The 21,062-nt window shown below is 43.3% G+C and overlaps 1 protein-coding gene across 1 annotated transcript in view; it reads right to left on the reverse strand.

Annotated features, from left to right (window-relative positions):
- The window catches only part of GNB4 (G protein subunit beta 4), a 54,147-nt gene extending 38,876 nt beyond the window's left edge, over window positions 1-15,271 (reverse strand). Inside the window, exon 1 of the mRNA XM_074190987.1 lies at window positions 15,170-15,271. The gene's annotated coding sequence lies outside the window, so the exon portion shown is untranslated. The remainder of the gene's footprint in view (window positions 1-15,169) is intronic.
- Window positions 15,272-21,062: the final 5,791 nt, after the last annotated feature.

The raw sequence follows: 21,062 nt of genomic DNA on the forward strand, positions 1-21,062 counted from the left end.
TCAAGTCCTCCTGAACTGGCACTGTCAAGATATTAAAATTACATGAACATCTAAACATCAGATAAATTATCTATTAAAGTTTAATGGAAAAACAGAAACACTGGAATATAGTGTTGGAATAATTTTGTTCCCCCCAAGCACCCTTCCCTAAGGAAGCAGAGTATCATTCTTCTCAAACACACAGAGGTGCTACTCTCAGGGAAATATATGAGATTTCTAGGTGCTTCTTAGGACTTCAGAGTCTATATACTAAATACAGTTTAGATTATTTTCCTAACTCATCATTCACCTGTCACTTTTATGCCACTAATACGGAATAAGAGAGAGTTTGGCATTTTATAACTGGCAAAGCTTAAAACACATTTGTAAAGCCAGTTCCTCTCTTCCTCTACTTCTCTGTTACAGGCTCTTAAACTAAGAACAGTCTCAATACTGATTCTTCCGGAACCCTACTGCTAAAATTTGTCAATGCATTTTTAGCTCTATTCTCTTGAACTCATCTAAAATCCACTAATAAATTCTCTTTGTTAAATAGTTCCAATCTAATTGCTGGAATAATATTTAGAGGTGGAAGGGATATTGAAGTCGCTGATTCCAAACGTCTTGATTTTACAGATGAGAGATTAGACTTGCCCAGGATCCTAAAGTTAGTGTCAAAGGTAAAGTCTTTCTGACCAACACCAGCCTTCTATCTACTATACTACCTAGTGGCCTAATTTCTCTGTCACAGAGAATTTAGAGGTGAAAAAATTCTAAGAAAAATTCAATTAACTTCCTTCAAATTAAATCAACTTATACTTTGAGTCATTCTTTCAATGAAAAGGTAGAGTTTGATAAAAATGGATAAAATTGTTTAAGAATACAATGGTGTTACATTAAAGAAAAAAAGTGAAAGAGGGAAATGCTCCTGAAGCATCATAAGTACCATCTTCAAAAAAAAGAATTGGATTGCATTGCAACAAGCACAAAAAATGAAATTACTATTTTACCAGTTAGAAAATCACTTGTCACAGATATGCCTGTGTACAGAACAGCAACTTAGTGTAATAGAGATCAAAGTTTTTACAAAGTTAAAGAACAAAATTGTGAGAGATGGGAGGGAACACCCCAACTTTAACTATTGAAATAAGTTATTGATAAAAAAGGGGGGGAAGGGGTATGATATAGACATCAATTATAGCAACTTCATACAATGAAATTAAATTAAAGGAGTAGGGGGGGAGTGTTTCAGTCAACAAACATTCTTATCTCTTTTTGCCAAGTAAAGAGATATGGAAGCCCAGGGTCATGAAAGTTTAGGATATTCTCATTTGTACAATCCTTCAGGGTAAAATGACAGAAGATTATAATCACTAGAGCCTCATAAAACAGTAACAAAAAAGACCTATAAAGAAAAAAAGAAAGTTTAAAGAAAGAATAGAGGAGAGATCGATATAAACAAAATTATTCTAAGGGTATTAAGGATGAAGTTGTAAGAAAGAAAACAGACCAAAGGCAGAAAATACAAGCAAAAAGAAACCTCTTTCAGTCTCAAGGTCGATAAAGGGTTTGAACATGAGTGTGCTTACAGAAGAGAAAATAAGCTCCTTGAAGGCAGGACTGTTCAGTTATGTCTTTCCATCTTTGGACTGAGCAAATCACCAGGACAACAGTATTGAGTAAATGTTGACTAAATTAAACTAAACAAGTGGAAATGGCACTGAAAGGAGAATGAGATTGGAGGAAAACAGCTTAATGACACCAAGAGCAGCCAGAGAAGATCAAGTGTACATTGAGGAGAGGGTATGCTGGCAGTTAGGATATTAAAAGAGCATTTCTCAAAGTGTGTGAAAGGAAAGGTACCAAAGTCATGGGAAAAACTAGACTTAATTATTACCTCTAAAAGGCACTGTAACTAGAAACCCAGATGCCTATTTTTCCAGCTATAGAAATGTTTTCGAAGAATAATATATGTACACATAAGGCATCCTTGATGAGAGTATCTGAAGGGAACTGGCAAGTTTTCTTTTTTTCAAGTAATATTCTACAGCTGACGACATCTTTATCATCTGCCTGAAAGATGTAGAGAATTTAAGTCTGGTAGATTTCCCTGAGAGTAGCACCTCATTGTGTGTTTGAGAAGAATGATACTCTGCTTCCTTAGGAAAGGGCGCTTGGCCCAACACTATATCAAATAGTGTTTCCTTTCTGTTTTTCCATTAAACTTTCATAGATAATTTATCTGATCCTTAGATGTTCTTGTAATTTTAATATCTTGGCAGTGCCAGTTTAAGACCTGGACAGGGTATCGCTTCACATCTCAACATTATCAATCAAACTCCTTTTGAAAATTTTATTGTCATTTTTTTACATCACCCACATTTCCACTCCTAACCTCCCCATTTTTTTGCTTATATATATATATATAATATACATAATATAATTGTTACATGTTTTTATGTATATTTACATTACATATATTATATATAATATAAAAATTCATTGAATTCAGTAAAACAAAACTCTGTCAAACACCCTCCCTCAACAGGTACAGCTTGTGGCAATGTTGAAAAGCTACAAGGGACCTTTGTCTGATAACCCTCTGGTTCCCAAGACTGTGTGAAGGTCAAACCTTGCCTGTGCTGCTATGTTTGTGGATGACATGTGATGAGATCAAGCTCAGGAATATGACACAGCCTCCTGAATGTCACCAATGGCTGTTTAAAAATTCTAACCAAATGCATAGGAAAAAACATGTGGATGAGGATGCCCCAATGAGCATCTGAAGTTCTCCTACAGGCCAGGAATGTCCCTGGACATTTGGACCATCTCAGATGTCACTGGTTCAGTGTCAGGTGTCCTCTGTCTGCATCTCATCCTCTCCTCCCATTCTCATGAGAACCCTGGGAGGGAGGCACTCTAGTAGAGATACTAGATGAGGAAATGGAGGCAAATGGAGGTGAGGTGACCGGTTCAGAGTCTGAGGTCAAGGCCAGCAAGTAAAGTAGGATGCTAACAAATTACAAACAAGGAATTATGAAGTGTGGAAAAGGATGTCATCCAAGACATCTCGGAAGGTAAAGGCTGGCTATTCAAGTGGTGAGACCAGGTATAGAACTAACCAATGAGAGTCCACATGTTCCACTGGTTCTGTTGTAACATCAGGAGAAAATGAGTATGGCTACTCTGGCCAACTAATAAGAGGGTGTCTACGTGGTGGTGGAGTGGACAGAGCACAGGCCAGGAATCAGGAAGACCTGAGGGTCAATCCTGCTTCAGGGATAATAGTAGTACCGACTGCCTCAAATTGTGAGGAGTATGTAAAAATGTTACATAAAAAGTGCTATCTAAGCTTATTCACATAGGAAGGCAGCAGGGATAGTCCTACCCTTGCTATGAGATGGCCGAAGAATCCTCACAGCCATGGAAGTCGCAGATCCAGTTCCCCATTCTCCACCAAAGTTCTGCTGGGCTTCCCTTCCACTAAACAATGTATCCCTAGTCCCCCCCCTCAGCTTCCTTTCTGTGGGGACCTCACCAGGGCTTAGCACAGGGCCCTGCCCACAGTAGGCTCTTACTAAACATAATGGAACGGAGTGTCATTGAATATCATCGTGCTGCATCTGGCAAGATTCACTAACATAACTTTTTGTCTACTACAAGTGAACATGAAAACCTATGAATTTAGAGGCTTGTCCCAATGCTAAGTAGTTATATGGTCTTGGGCAAGTGGTCACAGATCTCAACTCCACTTTCTCATCGTCTAAGTTGATCTCTAACTGCTGAGCCATCTCCCACAGAGTTGAAAGTAAAGAAGTCCTTCACAGCTGTCCTTTTGTTTGACTCTATTAGTCTATTTGATAGACTTTCTCAAACAAAAATACCTTCCCCCAAATCTTGAGTTACATTAGCAAAGAAAAGTTCAGTGGTGAAACATGAGCAATGTGGGCAGTTGCAGCTAAGAATCAGAAAAAACTCTCAACACTAAAGTGGGGGGGGGGGAGAACATTCTTTGAGATGGCATGGCCAAGGTGTTTGACTCTGATAGAGTTCACAACCTAACGAGGGAGACAACATGCAAACCAATATATACAAACTATATACAGTCTAAGTAGAAAATAATGCACAGAACAAAGGCACTACTAGCATAAAGAGAGGCTGGGAAAGGGTTCCTAGAGAAGATTCTAGTTGGAACCAAAGAAAGTCAGAAAAATCAGTGGGGTGGAGTTGAGGAGGAAGAACAAGAGAAAATGCCCCAAACTGAGAGATGGGGGGGGGTCTTATACATGAAACAAGCAGAGGGTCAATGTCACTGGATAAAGAAATGAGGAAGGAAAGTAAAAAGAGGAAAGGCAGGAGATTAGGTTATAAAGGGTTGTGAATGCCAAACACAGGATTCTATCTTTGATCCTGAAGGCACTAGAGAGCCCCTGGAGTTTATAGAGTAATCCCTCTGATGTCCGATGAAGGATGGGCCAACCTGGAGAGACATAAGACAGGCTGGCTCAGTAGCAATGGTCATGGGGGTCTGCACCAGAGTGGGGTCAGCATCACAGGAGAGGAGGGAGCTTAGAGAGACAACACTGCAAAGGTGAATCTGGCAGGCCTTGACTATTGACTGGCTATGTTAGGGGGATAAGATAGTGAGGAACTAGAAGGACTCATGGTGAAAAACTAGAAAGAAACTGTTGTTTTCTCCAGTAACAGACAACTGGAAGCAGGGGAAGGATGAGAGAACTTAGGGGAGGGAGGGGGGAAAGATAGAGAACTGTTTGGATATGTTTAGTTTAAGGTAGCTACTGCATGCATTATTTGCTTTATTGGAGAAGTGGGGGAGGAAAGAAAGGAGAAAGAAAAATTTGGAACCCAAAATCTTTTTTTTTACGTTTTTGCAAGGCAAACGGGGTTAAGTGACTTGCCCGAGGCCACACAGCTAGGTAATTATTAAGTGTCTTAGGCTGGATTTGAACTCAGGTCCTCCTGACTCCAGGGCCAGTACTCTATCCACTGTACCACCTAGCTGCCCCCAGAACCCCAAATCTTACAAAAATGAATTCTGAAAACTATCTTAACATATAATTAAAAAAAATAAAATACTATTAACTAAGAAAAAAATTAGGGGGCAACTGGATATTCTATTTGAGATAACTGAGATGAGATATTTGAGATGAAAAAAGCAAGATTGGCAGTAAACAGAGAGTTGGGACAAGACATGTAGATTTGAGCATAATTTGAGACAGTAATTATAACCATGGAAGCTGATGAGATCACCAGAGGGCAAAGAGAGAAGGGCCCAGGATAGAACCCTGACAGACACCCATAGTTAGAGGGCATGATTTGGATGAGGATTCAGCAAAGGAGAAAGAGCAGGAATGATCAGAGAATTAGAGAGGGGATCCTCAAAACCCCAGAAAAGGCACTATCAAGGAGGATAAGGCTATCAGCAGAGTTAAAAGATGCAGAGAAGTCAAAGAGAATGAGGATCGAGAATGAGCACTTTCAAGACTGCTGACAACCATACAAAGAGTATTTTAACATGCTATGACCCAAGCCATAGAATTATAGTCAGGAAGGGTGCAAAGATTAAATGAGAAATAAATTTCTAAGATAAGTAATGAGAACATTCAAATAAAACATGGGGGGAGAGGAAAATATAAGAAAACACTACAAATTCTATTCTAAAATAACTTCAGTTTCCTCCTTCAAAATGGTTGTAACCATCTCTTAATTTTAGATATCTGGGGAGAAAATTATTTTTATAGAAATAAACTGGAAGCACTGTTACTAGAGAAAATCTACTTTACTGGCTAGTCTATGTGATGGCAGACTCATATAAAACTGTGCTCATGAAGACAGTTTATGTCATGTCAAAAATTAACCATTATAATAATAGGGTTCAACTGTCTTCTACAATATTATTAGGAATATTACTTGTTCTGAAAGGGGAATTTTGATGAATGATAAAAACACTCCATATTAAAAGTATATTTAAGCAGCAATTATTGCATGTAGTTAAAGTATTTTGACATTAAATTGACTTTTTAAAAAACTTTTATTCCAAATCTGATTTCCTTTTTCTTCTTTCTTACTTACATGATGATCAATTTGTCTAAAACAAAGTGAAATTAGTCAACTCTTGATTATTCTTATGTTTTAGTAATCAATCTTACCTCTTGTTTTTTATTCCATTTTTCTCCTTTCCCTAACTTTGGTCATTTTGTTGTTATTATTACCTCCACAAGAGGGCAGACAAATGAAATAAGAGTTTAGGAAACTCAACAATGCTACTTTTTAACTTACTGAGAAGTTTTTTAACAGTTTCACTCTCATATTCAATGTTAAATGGTGGGGGTGGCTAGGTGGTGCAGTGGATAAAGGACCAGCCCTGGAGTACCTGGGTTCAAATCCGGCCTCAGACACTTAATAATTACCTATCCATGTGGCCTTGGGCAAGCCACTTAACCCCACTGCCTTGCAAAACAAAAACAAAAACAAAAACCTAAATAAAATGTTAAATGATGGGCCAGACAGGAAACTCTGCAACAGGTCTATTGGAATTCAAACAAATATGTTACAATATGGCCATGCTAGCCTTATGAGTGGGCAGAATAGAAAGGAAACCATAACTGGAAAGGACCAAAATATTCCCTCATCTGCTTACCATCATGCCAGAATCCCACAATGAATATCCCTTGCTTTACGATATTTTGTCACTAAAATGCTTTAAATCCCTTTTGTTGTTGGAGGACTATTGATCCACTATGCCCTAACAATATCTTAAAATTTTTTAAATTAATATGTAATAATGAATTAAGTTTCTTTGATTACCTAAGAGGTATATTTTTATGAGGAAGAAAAAACAATCAGAATATACATTTAAGTAGGAGCTTTGAGATATAAAGATTTAAAAATAAGTATTTGTGCTTTTGCAAAATAAACTCTATAGGGAAATGGAATTCTTGGAGAAAAAAAAAAACAAACCTCACCATTTTACTTAGACCTAACCGAATACAGCTGCTGAGAATTGGACAAATAGCTACTATATAGACAGTAAAATAGGGTCAGACAAAAGCGAAAATTTTAAAGAATTGTATGAATGCTGGTAAACATCAGCAGACCACATGAAGAACGTAATAAAAAATGATATTAAGTCTTTAAATTCATTCAAGCAGCAAGACAAAGTGGTGAAGCTTCAAATAACAAGGGATGCAGCTACCAATCAAGGAACATCTTCATCATGCATACACTGCAGGAAGGATTGTTGACCTTTTCAGTGACTAGCAAAGATAATACCAATGCAAAGGTATTATCATTGTTGGCAATTTTTAGATGCCTAATGGCATAATGAGACTTTTGCCTCTCCATGCTATTGACCCCCATCACCAGACACATTGCTTTCTTTTCCTTTCAAATAGTAAAAGCACTAAATAGGTCTTTCTTATATACAAGGTGAGAGAACATAACACACATTCCTGATCCAACAAGTGGGTTCTGGTACGGCTAGGTAATTATTAAGTGTCTGAGACCAGATTTGAACCCAGGTACTCCTGACTCCAGGGCTGGTGCTTTATCCACTGTGCCACCTAGCCGCCCCTGGCTCTAAACTTTGATGACAGTCCAATACCATTAAGAAACCAAACAGTTTGTGAGCCTGAAGAGTTTGTCTCTGACATCTGTTCTTAGATTAGTTACTGTCCACTGCCCTTGACCAGAGAGACCTAGACTCTACCTACAATTCTTCCTCTTAGTCTAAGCAATAAAATTCCTATTAATAAGACAATTGTAAATCTGATATACTCAAAAGCCTATCAGCCAAATTTACTATGTACAGAACAATGTTACTATATTATTTTATTCAAACAAATTTGGCGATGGGACACTTGACTCGAATGGAGAATATTTGCTGATTGAGAGGAGGAGGGAACAGGGGATAGGGATATGTAATAATCTCCTGGTTAATAAAGGATAAGAAAATTGGGAAATTCTGGAGCAAGAAAGGGTTAAATCAAGCCTAGTTTCTTAACATCAAAAAAAGTTGCTATAAGTATTTTTGATAATGTTTGTTAATATTTAATTTTTAGAGGATGAAATTTTACTAGCATTAAAAGTCTCACGGAACTCATTCACAATTTGGAACACCAAGATTCTGTAGACTAAAGCTTGGAAAATATGACTTGAGAATAATTTTCAGCATATACACTACAAAAAATAAGTAATCAATGTCCTATGGATAGTTTCCATAAAAATTCAAGGTCAATGTCATTGAACCAATTTCAGTAATTGTCCTCTCCCAATATGAGAGCAGGCACACAAAAGAATTCTGATGTCCCTAAGATGATTTCATCAAGTAATTGGGAGGGGAAAAAAAATTCTAGAAAGGAAATTTGAGTCAATAAAAGCTTCCAAATTTACATATCCATGAAATAAAATTCAATAGCACAACTACGATGATAGACAGCTATTTTGGTTTGTACACATTTATTTAACTATTTTTGTACAATAGGTAAAATATTATCCATTGTTTCATAATATTGAATAACTTTTAGGAGAAGAAAATTAATCTTGACAATACACTAGAAATTTGATAATTAGTCTGTCATAAAGGCTAACCAAAGTTTAAGTATCAAAGAAAGAAGGCAAGGCTTTTCCACTGCCATACACTGTCCCCAAACCAGTCTTTACTGTGCTGACACCATGTGTTTCCTCAGGTTCTTTTGCCTACTTGTCCAGAGGATAAATGAACCATTAAGGAAAGGGGAGGGAACCTAGCAATCAATCAACCAATAAGTATGGAGAGGAACAGTGGTACAGTGGAGAGGGAACCCCTACCTAACAGTCAGGACAGGGCTGGATGAGAAGTGAAGACTATAAATTGCAGAGCAGGTACCCATCCTATTTGCAAATAACGTTCCCTCACCAGGACCTGAGAGGCCAAAGGAGACTGTGCGAACAACTTTTCAGTACAAAGATGAAAATGAAAAGTTTCTGCCCTCAAGGAACTTATATTCTATTTAAAGAAGAACACCAATTTATAACATCTCTCCTTTATCACACTTCTAATGGACATAGCCATGACAAAGTTATACATTCATTCTAGGTTCAACAGTAAAAGATTCTTACAGAAATACTTTGTTATCTAAACACAATCTGCAACCATGCAAAACAATGTAGTCAATTTTAGCCCAGTCCTAATTATACTAACTCTTCAATAAGTTCAAATGCCTATTTTTAGCAAAAAAATAACAAAATAATAACTCTGATACATCTTAAACTTTCACCACACCCTAGTCCTGCTAAGAAAATCAATTCCACAGATTTAAAAAGAAAGTTATCAAATTTCTCATTTAGTGGTCCTAGATATATGCTTTATCTATTTTTGTGTCTAAGAACCTATATTCATCATAACCAACTTTACAAATGTATATATAATTTTTTTAAAAAAGTAAACAATGAAGGGCGTTAAAACATAAATAGAACGTTATCATGATGGCTAAACTTATTATTCTGAGCCTTAGGTACCATTTAGAAGTTTCTTATACTTCTTTAAATTGATCTCCAAATGAACTGCACTAGGAGAAACAAATACTTATGGAAAACTATGATTTTTGGTCTATGTCTGCAACAAGGGCTCAGTTAATTGATGAAAAATAACATTTCAAGAATCTAGGAGTAGTAAGGAAGAAAAGTGTCACTTAAAAACCACAACTCAATTATGCAAGGCAGAATTTCTCCACTCTAGTTGGAATGAACATGGCTGAACTCCCACACACAAGTTATTTTTAAAACAAAATTTGAAAATATGTCTTGTCAAAGGGCCTAAAAGCACAGGGATTATATTTTATAGTTGTACATAATTTTAAGAATCAGGAAAACAGCTTTCAAAATATGACTTCTCCACTAAAATGACTTCCAAAGATTGGAAAGATAAAAGGACCTGTCTCAATCTCAATTCATAAACCTGGGAAGATGAGGGTTAGAAGGCTGTTTATTCTGGTAATCATATACTGATTATTTCCAAATCCAGTCATCTCAATAGAATGCAGATTTAAGGGGGGGGTAGAGGAACCCAACTCTGTCTTCATTTACCTTAAAAAAAAAAAAGCCACATTAGCAAAGGCTTACCTCTGTATTAGCACAAGTAAAAACCTGTTTGTTTTCTTCATAAACCCTACTTTGAATCAGGAAATAGAAAAGTTTATGGCAGTGATGCATTAACGGAGAGGAGGGGAAAAAATGTTAAGTCATGAACAGAAAAAAAGAAAGGAAAATAACTTCTCAATACACAATTTCTTCATTAACAAACAACCTTTTAAAATCCAGTAGTATTTCTAGAAAACTCTCTAGACCAGGAGTTCTAAAATTTGAGTGTCAGAGTCCTTTGGCTAGTGATTCTTTCTTTCTCTATTATTTAATTGAGATTATTTAAATGTATGTAGAATGACAAAGGAAACTGCTTATACTGAAATGGTCATCAAATTATTTTTTTCAAAAGTAATCCCATTTAGCCTGGGCTAAGAACCTAATGTTCTCAATGTATAGGAATTATCATTGAAGAAATATTTTGATTTGATATCACTGATATCATTTTTAATTATCCATCTAGAAAATATTTGTTGACTTGTACAAAGCTGCTTTTATGTGGCTTATTAATGTATTTCCCTTCTGCCTGTTTTTTTTAAACAAATTTTTGTTGTTCAGTCATTTCAGTCATGAACCACTCTTCATGATTCCATTTTGAAATTTTGGGGACAAAGATACTGGAATGGTTTGCCATTTTCCTTCTCCAGCTCCTTTTATTGATGAGGAAATTGAGGCAACCATGGTTAAGTGACTAACCCAGGGTTCACACAGCTACTAAGTGTCTGAGTCTAGATTTGAATTCATGAACTTCTCCCCTCCTTCCTTCTTTCCCTCTTCTGCCCTTCTTCCTCTCCCTCCACTCCTTCTCCCCTCCTTTTTTCTTCCCTTCCATTTCTCAACCCTAACTTTAAATATTCAAGAACCATCTAATGGTAATGAAAGGGTACCTATGCTAGATTGGTCTCTAAGAAAAAGGTACTATACACAGCACTCATATCTAAGGATCGATTTACTATGTATACACACACAAAGACAATGAGTCAGTCTCCTCCCTCTCTTTCTCGTTCTCCTGGAGAAAGGGATCATTTATGAGACCAAAGCCCAAACCTGCAGATAATATAACAAAAGCAATAAGCAAAATATATGATTCGAGGGTAGTGGGGGTGTGGAGAAACAGCAGAGCATAGTATAATGGAAAAAAATATATAACTTTACTGTCAGAAAATCTGGGTTTAAACACTATCTCTGCTACTATGTGACCTGGACTTCTCTGGTCCTGTTTCCTTATTTGTAAGAGAATAGGCATGGACTAGATTATTTCTAAACTCTAAATCTGTGATGCTGTTTTTCTCACATCAGGATAGCAGAAGACAGGAAATAAAGCAGAAACCCAAGTCCTAATCTCAAGATGCAAGTTGAATAGAGCACCCTTAAACACACACAAAAAGGAAGTCAACATAGGAAGAGAAAGAAAGTCAGAGAATCACAGGATCTAGAAGTAGGAAGGAATGTAGCAACCAACCTTCTATTTTCCAGATGAGATAACTGAGACCCGGTAAGGAAAAATAATTTGTCCACGGTCCCACGGCTAATTGGAAACAAAGCCAGGAATAGAACTCAGTCAATTTTTCTTTTTACTACACAATAAAGATGAGTTGGATCCATGTACCAATATGCTCAAATGCACACATGGAATCAATATGTTATCCAATGATTGCTCTATATATGAAGATAAGGACTAGAGAAGTGGAGACCTCCTGGCCAAAGAGCAGACAAAACTTTCCTTCCTCCAGATCCATCAGAGGTTAAGGACAACAGCCCCGATGACATCTCCTGGAAAAGGAGGAAGCTCAGCAGGAAGGATAAGGGCACCGGAAAAAGGAGGTTTTAGTACAAAATAAACTTAATTACAAGCCAAAAGTTTAACATAGCAAGGGAAAAACCCTAATGCAACTCTCAGCTTTATCAAGACAGTGTCTATGACTAGAGAGGTGATGATGCTCCTCCTGAAGGCCTCACACGCCAGACAGACCACATGGGCACCTCATTTTGGAATGGCCTTTGATAAACTGTAAAAAGTCCAGAGAAGGACAACTGGGGCCTGGAAATCACACTGGGTCTGTTGCATGAACTTGGAACGGTTAACCTAGAGAAGAGGAGAAAACTCTGGAGGGGTCATGGACAAAAATCTTCAAGTAAGGCTTCAATGGGAAAGAGTTATGATGGAGGTCAGGATTAGAAGTGAAATGCATTTATTGATGTTCTACCAGCTTGGGTGCCCATTAAATAATAGGATTAAAAAAAAAGCAGAAAAATTGTGTGTGTGTGTGTCTCTTTAGGGATTTTACATTCTATCAGCTGAGACAATACAGACAAAAGCTGATTTAGATTTACTATAAGGAAAAAAAGCCAAGATTCCTCAAATGATCCCAAATCAGACTGCATTAAGGGGCTGCACAGAGGCAGTCAAGCAAAAATTGAAAAACCCCTTGTGTGTAGGGGTGGCCTGGTGTGGCCCGGCCTCAGGAAAGTCCTTTTGCCTTTAGGACCTCAGTGTCTGCATATGTAAAATGAGGGCCCAGAGCTGCCATCTAGCCCAGCCCTCAGTCCCTCATTTTACAGCTGGGAGAAACTGAAGTCTGGTGATTTCTCAAGTTGCAAAATAGGGATTAGAACCCAGAACCTTTATTCCCAATACTGATGTTTGCAAAGTTATCCTATCGCCAGTCCCCCAAAGGGAGAGAATAAGCAATTATTAAGCACCCATTGAGTTCACTCCAACTGTGAGCCTGGCATTATTGTGATCTCCTCTGCTCTTTATAACAACCCTGGGAGGTAGATCCTATTATTCTCCCCACTTTACAGGTGAGGAAACTGAGGCTGGCAGAGAGGAGGTGACTTGGTGGCTCAGGGACTTTCTGCCCCGACACCCAGCCCTGCACCCACTCTTGTGCCCCAGCTGCCCGGGGTCCCTCTTAGTTATGGATTGATGATCCCTCCCAGGGTTCTAAGGGATGGGCTGGTTCCAAGGCCCCCATGGGCCCTGCCACCTCCTCAGAGTCATGGAATTGGGAAAAACTGCTGGAGGAAGAAGAGGGAAAGGGGAGGGAAGGAAGGAGGGAAAGGGCCAGAAGAGAATGGGAGGGGAGGAGAGAGGAGGAAGGAAAGGGGCAGAAGAGGAATGAAGGGGAGGAAAAGGGGGTGGGAAGGAGGGAGGAGGAGGAGGAAATGAAGAAGGACGGGGCCAGAAGAGAGGGAGGAGAAATGGAAGGGGAGAAAGGAGGGAGGGGAGGAGGGGGGGGGGAAGAGGAAGGACAGGGGCAGAAGAGGAATGGAAGGGGAGGGAAAGGGAGGGGAGGAGGAGGAGGAGGGAAAGAGGAAGGACAGGGGCAGAAGAGGAATGAAGGGGAGGGAAAGGGAGGGGAGGAGGAGGAGGGAAAGAGGAAGGACAGGGGCAGAAGAGGAATGGAAGGGGAGGAAAAGGGAGAAGAGGAGGAGGAGGAGGGAAAGAGGAAGGACAGGGCCAGAAGAGGAGTGGAAGGGGAGGAAAAGGGAGGAGAAGAGGAGGAGGAGGGAAAGAGGAAGGACAGGGGCAGAAGAGGAATGAAGGGGAGGGAAAGGGAGAAGAAGAGGAGGAGGGAAAGAGGAAGGAAAGGGGCAGAAGAGGAATGAAGGGGAGGAAAAGGGAGGGGAGGAGGAGGAGGGAAAGAGGAAGGACAGGGGCAGAAGAGGAATGGAAGGGGAGGAAAAGGGAGAAGAGGAGGAGGAGGAGGGAAAGAGGAAGGACAGGGCCAGAAGAGGAGTGGAAGGGGAGGAAAAGGGAGGAGAAGAGGAGGAGGAGGGAAAGAGGAAGGAAAGGGCCAGAAGAGGAGTGGAAGGGGAGGAAAAGGGAGAAGAGGAGGAGGAGGAGGGAAAGAGGAAGGACAGGGGCAGAAGAGGAATGGAAGGGGAGGAAAAGGGAGAAGAGGAGGAGGAGGAGGGAAAGAGGAAGGAAAGGGGCAGAAGAGGAATGAAGGGGAGGAAAAGGGAGGGGAGGAGGAGGAGGGAAAGAGGAAGGACAGGGGCAGAAGAGGAATGGAAGGGGAGGAAAAGGGAGAAGAGGAGGAGGAGGAGGGAAAGAAAAGGAAAGGGCCAGAAGGGGAGTGGAAGGGGAGGAAAAGGGAGGAGAAGAGGAGGAGGAGGGAAAGAGGAAGGACAGGGCCAGAAGAGGAGTGGAAGGGGAGGAAAAGGGAGGAGAAGAGGAGGAGGAGGAGGGAAAGAGGAAGGACAGGGGCAGAAGAGGAATGAAGGGGAGGAAAAGGGAGGGGAGGAGGAGGAGGGAAAGAGGAAGGACAGGGCCAGAAGAGGAATGGAAGGGGAGGAAAAGGGAGAAGAGGAGGAGGAGGAGGGAAAGAAAAGGAAAGGGCCAGAAGAGGAGTGGAAGGGGAGGAAAAGGGAGGAGAAGAGGAGGAGGAGGGAAAGAGGAAGGACAGGGCCAGAAGAGGAGTGGAAGGGGAGGAAAAGGGAGGAGAAGAGGAGGAGGAGGGAAAGAGGAAGGACAGGGCCAGAAGAGGAGTGGAAGGGGAGGAGGGAAAGAGGAAGGACAGGGGCAGAAGAGGAATGAAGGGGAGGAAAAGGGAGGGGAGGAGGAGGAGGGAAAGAGGAAGGACAGGGCCAGAAGAGGAATGGAAGGGGAGGAAAAGGGAGAAGAGGAGGAGGAGGAGGGAAAGAAAAGGAAAGGGCCAGAAGAGGAGTGGAAGGGGAGGAAAAGGGAGGAGAGGAGGAGGAGGAGGGAAAGAGGAAGGACAGGGCCAGAAGAGGAGTGGAAGGGGAGGAAAAGGGAGAAGAGGAGGAGGAGGAGGGAAAGAGGAAGGAAAGGGCCAGAAGAGGAGTGGAAGGGGAGGAAAAGGGAGGAGAAGAGGAGGAGGAGGGAAAGAGGAAGGACAGGGCCAGAAGAGGAGTGGAAGGGGAGGAAAAGGGAGGAGGAGGAGGGAAGAGGAAGGACGGGCAGAGGAGGAATGGAAGAGGAGGAAAAAGGAGGGGAAGAGGAGGAGGAGGAGGAGGAGGGAAGAGGAAGGATGGGCCGAGGAGGAATGCAGGGGAGGGGGCGGCAGGAGGGGGAGGGGCTCACCTGGCCGCGCCGCCCGCGCTCTCTAGCCGCGGCTCATAGCCCCGGGGCCGCCCCGAGGCCCGGCCACACCCAGCGCCGCGCGGCCGCCCGGACCGCCGGGGCCGCCTGGGCCGCCGGGGCCGCCTGGGCCCGAGGCTCCGCCGGGGCCGCCGCTGTGGGGCCGCGCCCGCTCCGCGCCCCGCGCCCGCTCCGCGCCCCGCGCCCCGCGCCCCGCGCCGCTCCCGAGCGGCTCCCGCAGCCGAGCCAGCAGCGAGCGGAGGAGGGAGTGGCCCGACGCGCCGCGGGGGGGCCGCGCAGGCGCCGCCCTCTCCCCCCCGCCCCCCGCGCCGCAATGGTACGGCCCCCGGCCGGGCCCCCGGCGGACCGACCCACTCCGCCCGGGAACGGGGGAGGCCGGGGAGGGAGCGCGGCGCATGCGCCGCGGGCGGCTGCGGCCCGGCCGGCTTCCTGGGGCCCCGGCCCCGGCCCCGGCCCTTCTCGGCGGCGGCGGCGGCCCCGGGAGCCGCGTCACCCCGCCCCCAGCCCGGATCTCGGGGACCTCCCGGGGGGGGCGGGGGGAGCCCCCCAGACTGGAAGCGGGCGGGGGCGGGGGCGGGGCTTCCTGTCAGCCCGGGGCGCCTCGTGACCCGGGAGCGCGGGGCGGGGGGCTCCGCACCCGGGCTCCTGGGGGTGAGGGGCGGCCCGGGGGCCCTGCGGGGAGGCGCCCCGCTGCCAGCGCGGGGTGACCCGCTTGTCCCCGCATCCCTGCGCGCAGCCCCCCCGCCTTCTCGTACGAGGATAAATACGGTTTTTCAAATGTTTCCACTCCGCAAAACGCGGGGACGCTCAGATTTCCGTGGGGGACCCCCCCCCATGTTGAAACCACAGGCTCAGGACCCCAGGCGTGACGAGCCCCCGGGCCCCCGGGGCCCCTCGCCTTCCCTGGCGCCCGCACGCGGCGGGTGCGACCGGCTGAGGGAGCCGCGCACACTGCTTCCATTTCTGAACCGTGAAGTGGGGCCGGGGCCGGGGGGCCGGGGGCCGGGGGGCCGGGGGGCCGGGGGGCCGGGGGGCCGGGGGCCGGGGGGCCGGGGGCCGGGGTCGGGGGGGCCGGGGCCGGGGGGCCGGGGGGCCGGGGGCCGGGGGGCCGGGGGCCGGGGGGCCGGGGGCCGGGGGGGCCGGGGGCCGGGGTCGGGGGGGCCGGGGGGCCGGGGTCGGGGGGCCGGGGGGCCGGGGGGCCGGGGGGCCGGGGGGCCGGGGGGCCGGGGGCCGGGGGCGGGGGGCCGGGGGCCGGGGGGCCGGGGGGGCCGGGGGGCCGGGGTCTGGCTCCCTCAGGGCTGACATGCAGACGCTCTGTTTTGGCCAGAAACTCCGAAGCCCTTCCCCTCTCCAAATACACACACGTATCTGAACTGTGTATGCCATGATACATACACACACTATAAACATACGTGCGTGTGTGCATTGGAACTGTGTCCTCCTATAGCATTCACATGTGTGTAGGTGAACCGTGTCATAACACAATATAACATACGCATCTATGTATGTTTTTGTACCATGTCATAACAATACAACATACACATAACACACACGTGTATATGTGTGTATCTGAACTGTGTCATACTATAACACAATATAAACATACACATAATAAAATATACACACCTATGTATGTGTGTATTTGAACGATGTAAAAGAGACCATTTTTGCCTCATTTCTTTCTCACCTGCCTTGATCCCTTGAATGGGTGTTGCCTCAGTCAAACTGAGACCTGTTTAAAACCTTAACAAGGCCAAGGTCTCCCACGGCTTCCAGGACTTTGCACAGCCCTGCCTCACTTAAATCCAACTCATTTTTATGTCACAGCATTACATCCTTGATGTTACATTCTTTCCAGAATAAAGGACAAACAATGACGCCGAGTAAGCTAGAACCCAATTTGCTTCCGCTTCATAGTGACCCAAGAGAGCTGCACATGCTTGCTACCTTCTCCGCTAGCTGAATCGGGTATTTTAGATTTGTGTATCCAACCAAAACCCCAAATCAATGCAACCATTGTATTGGCTCACTCTGAAACCTATGCAGCAAAAAAAGAGCAGTCCCCCCACCCTCTTTCTCCTTTCTGCCTCCCTCCCTCCCTTTCTTGGGGGCTAATGCCATATGATGGACGGTTGCTATAGCATTAGATCTCTGACGTTAAACATTTTTAAAGAAACAACACTGAATTGTGAAAGCTGCTGAGGAGTTAGTGCACTGAAGCCTCTTTGTTGGGGGGAAAAAAAGAGAGAGAGAGAGAGATTTGAATAATATCATTTCAAGGCTGGAATACTCCCACAGGGTTCCAGGCTGTCATTCTTGCACACTTTTACCTGCAAGAAATTAAGAAAGATGTTGAAAAAGGTGCAAGTTCCTAGGAGGCAGAAAAGAGAAGGAAAGGGAAAAAGGAAAACAGGAAAAAGAGGAAGAAAATGGAGGAAGAACAACAGGAGGGGACCCTTTTGGGGATCAGGCTAGGAACACTAGATTTAATAGCCTTAAACAAACTGGATCTCCCCTTTACCCACATTAGATTGCAAGCTCTTGAAGGATAGAGACTTTTTTGCCTTTCTTTTTATCTTTGGTACTTCCCATAGCTGACACCAGTAAAGAAACTTGTGGAACATAAGATCCCTGGATAGACTGTAAGCTCCTTGAGGGTAGAGAATGTTTAATTTTTATTTTTGTGTCCTACTGTGCTTGGAACATAATAGATGTTTATGATACCTACATATATACCAATGTGTGTATGTACACATTTTGTGTGTGTGCGTGTACACACACACATACATTTCCCCTCAGTCTCATTTACACCACAAAGACCCTCAGAAAATGCTATAGGTTTGGTTGGAATAAGAGTGTCCCATGTTTCAGAGACCTCCAGTAAAATCAAACTGAGAAATCCCCCTTTCATCAGACATGAGCAATTCTTAATGTGAGATGGAGCTGGAGGTGGGGCAGGGTGAAGGAGAGGGAGAAGTACATTAGAGTTCTCAACAGATTATCACCTGACTTTTTCCATTAGACCCTATCCCCTTAAATCAGATTGCTTTTAAAAGCATCACCAATCTAAAAGCTTTAAAAAGAATTTTGTTGCTGTTGCTGTTGCTGCTGCTTCAAACCTTGAGACTAAATAATGCAAAGCCAACACTTCTATATCTCTTTGACTAATAAATGATCTGGGCAGAGAAACTGCTGCATGGATAAAGTCCAAGTACCAAAGGGGTGAATTTTAATTATCACCACAACTCCCCTTCCAAGAACATCATTCGTTATATTGGTGTTTTGCTTCATCTGCTGCCATATCATTCTGCAGCCAGTACTGGTTAAAGCATAAAGCCATACTGCAAATCTGAAAGCGGAATTGGTGAACAGAATTGTAGTACCAGAAACCTCTTGCTAAGACCCAAGATTGCATCTTAACCATCTAGCAATGATTGTGCTAAAAAAAACAACAGAAATTACAAAAGAGAGGCAGACCACAAAACATAATTAAAAATTTTCAAACCTGTTGTACTTTGGAACTGATAATTGCAGTAGGATATTTTTATTCCACTGTTTTATTCCTTTATATTCCCAGGATTTAGCACATTGTCCAGTAGGCACTTCTATGCTTACTGTTTGATTGATTTTCCCCTTATACACAAAATATTTTTCTCTCTGAATGTAAAGCACTAATAGTAATATTCAAAATTTCTGCCCACCCCACAAATAGATCACGGGTAAGAAAAGTAGATGATTGATGCTGGAAATGGCCAGGATCATCACCAACAAAACCTCCATCTCCTTTCTCAGTCTTAGAATAGCAGAAACGGTCATGCTTCAGTCTTTAGAGATGACTGAAACTGGCCCTTTTTGTCTTTCTCACAGTTGTGCCCCCTATGCATAGCATCATCTCCATTATCAACCAACTATGAAAATTAAAAATGAAAGTTTTTCACAGTATCATGGTTTTATTGCTACCCAATGATGGGGCGGCTCAGGTATTTTTAGGAATCTGGAGGAAGCAGCCACTTAATCCTTCCCTGTAAGAAGTGTTTATTGGTCTTTTGTTTAATTCTCAGAAGACAGACATTCTCAGCACACAACAGTGATCTGGAAGCTCTCCCCTTGCCCGCATAAACACAATGCAATGCACTATTCTTGTCATATCTGTCTTCTGCTTGGGTTTTTGAAGCTTCCCTTATATTTGTTTTCAAGGTCTAAAATGATCCTAGTCTTGACTTTCATAATCCACAGCATTATTAATATCATGTTACAGACCAGCCTACTTTTTTCCCTTGCACTCCCTTTCTCATATAGCTCTAGTCCATGTGCGTGTCAGGATAATGGGAAGTCTCATAATTCACACGACCCTCCCTCTGAGACTACCATCAGTAGCTGTTTGTACATAGTTCTTAGCATATTTTCTTCTCCAATAGACTGAGCTCCTTTAAGGATAGGAATCATGTTTTTTGCCTTACTTTGTATTCCCTCCACATTTTGAATCATTTTTTTTGTTCAGTCATGCCCAACTCATCATGACTGCTTTTGGGGTTTTCTTGGCAAAGCTACTGGAGTGATTCATGATTTCCTTCTCCAGCTCATTTTATAGATGAGGAAACTGAGGCAAACAAGGTTCAGTGACTTGCTCAGGGTCACACAGTTGAGACTAGATTTTTAACTTAGGAAGAGGAGTCTTCCTGGCTCTAAGCTAGGCACTCCATCTACTTGCCCCCTTGCTGCCCCAGCTGCTACATAATAAGTTCTTAGTTGTTGACTTGACTCTCAGCTCTGCTTATCCTGTCACTGAGGATGTGAGATCTGCTACCAAATGTGGGAGGCAGCCCTAGAGACTTGACACTTACTTGCTGTGCTAAGTCCCTGGGCATCATTTAACCTCACTCAAAAACAAACCCAAAACCAAAAACGAAATAAAAATAAAAAAAGAGTGGCAGAGATATCGGCCTGACCAAGAGAATTAGAAGCGTGGCAGTGAGCAGTGGAGAAGAAGCCTAAATATTTTGAAAGAAAATTGATTTTTTTCTTTTGAGGAATACTTGTCAAATACCAATTGTTTTCTATACAGTTATTATGCAGACAAAGGGATGTTTCTGGAGTCAAGGACTCAGCATCCCTGATACTTAGTTACTCTTCTCTTCACCACACCCATCACTTCCTCTGGCTTAGGTTTCCCGTCTGTAAAATCAAAGACAAGACCTTGAGGTTCCTTCTGACTCAAAGTCTTTGATCCCAGGATCTGTTCAACATGAGGTGTATTTCCTTGTTAATGAGATCACTATTCTGTTTTATTCCTTCATTCACTGAAAAAAAATGTGCTAGACACAGTGCTAGAGTGAAAAAGGCCCAAACAAAAACCAATTCCTTCCATCACTCACTGTGTTCAGCAGGGTTGGGAAAGGAACAATAGAAAAAGAAGAACATGGAAAATATGTACAAAGTCATTACAAATCAATACAGAGATGAGTGTGGGGGGAGGGAGAAGGGAGGGAGAATTAGGAAAGGCCTTGTAGAGGAGGCAGCAAGTCCTGAAGGAAATTGAAGGCAGAGGTAAAGGAGGGAATTGTGTTGTTTGTCCTTTGTTCTTTAAAAAAATAAGACCATAACATCAGGGAGGTGATTCCATGACAAGCATGTGAATGGGATTTGAATGAGGGGAGGCTGTGCTAGATCCCCAGCCTCACTTTCTCCTCCAGAGCCATCTGGATCCAGTGGCCAGATAGGAATCAGTATGATTGGAGATGGACCTGGATGAGAGGCAGTCAGGGTGAAATGACTTGCCCAAGATCACACAGCTTGTGTCTGAAGTTGGATTTCAACTCAGGTCCTCCTGACTCCAGGGCAGGTGTTCCTCCCACTGCTTCTCTTAGGTGGGAGT

Source organism: Macrotis lagotis, chromosome 6 (assembly GCF_037893015.1).
Source record: "Macrotis lagotis isolate mMagLag1 chromosome 6, bilby.v1.9.chrom.fasta, whole genome shotgun sequence".
Classification (NCBI taxonomy): Eukaryota; Metazoa; Chordata; class Mammalia; order Peramelemorphia; family Peramelidae; genus Macrotis; species Macrotis lagotis.